Source organism: Leishmania braziliensis, chromosome 23 (genome assembly GCF_000002845.2).
Source record: "Leishmania braziliensis MHOM/BR/75/M2904 complete genome, chromosome 23".
Classification (NCBI taxonomy): domain Eukaryota; phylum Euglenozoa; class Kinetoplastea; order Trypanosomatida; family Trypanosomatidae; genus Leishmania; species Leishmania braziliensis.
In genome coordinates this window covers 290566-291185 of record NC_009315.2, presented here as the reverse complement: position 1 = coordinate 291185, position 620 = coordinate 290566, and positions in this window count along the sequence as shown.

Below are 620 nucleotides of genomic sequence, written 5' to 3'. Positions count from 1 at the left end.
TTTTCTCCCTCTCATTTCCTACTCTCATTTTCAGTCTCTTTCGCGTGCGCGCGCGCTCTTTCAAGTCCCCACCCTACTCTCCCACTCTTGACTTCGTCTCCGTTGGTTCCCTCTGTATTCTTCTTTGCTGTTTCTCTTTACCTTGATGTGGGGTGTGCTGTGGGCGCACTTATTCTTTGCTTCTTGTGGCTGTGGCTGTGGTTATTGTCGACGCGGGTTGACGTGTTACACCCACACCCACACACACTTCGTCATGTTGCACACATCTGTTTTTGCCAAGTACTTTGTTGTCTCTTTCTTTCCCTATATACTCCTTTTCTTTGCTCTGAACCCCCCCCCCTTTCTCTCGACATCTCCACCTCTGTTGTGTTCTTCATCCCCCTTTCCACACAAGCACACATTTCAGTATTTATGTCCCCCGGCCCCATTCACCTCCTTCCTACTCCACCCTTTTTTTTTTCACTTCCCTCTTCCCATCGCTCTCCACCACCCACCACCACCACCCACCACCCACCACCCACCAACACCCACCACCACATTCAAGTACATCTTTGCTTACATACCTATAGGCGACGTCTTAAGGGTCTAATTAAGGCGTGAAAATTCATGTTATGTGGATT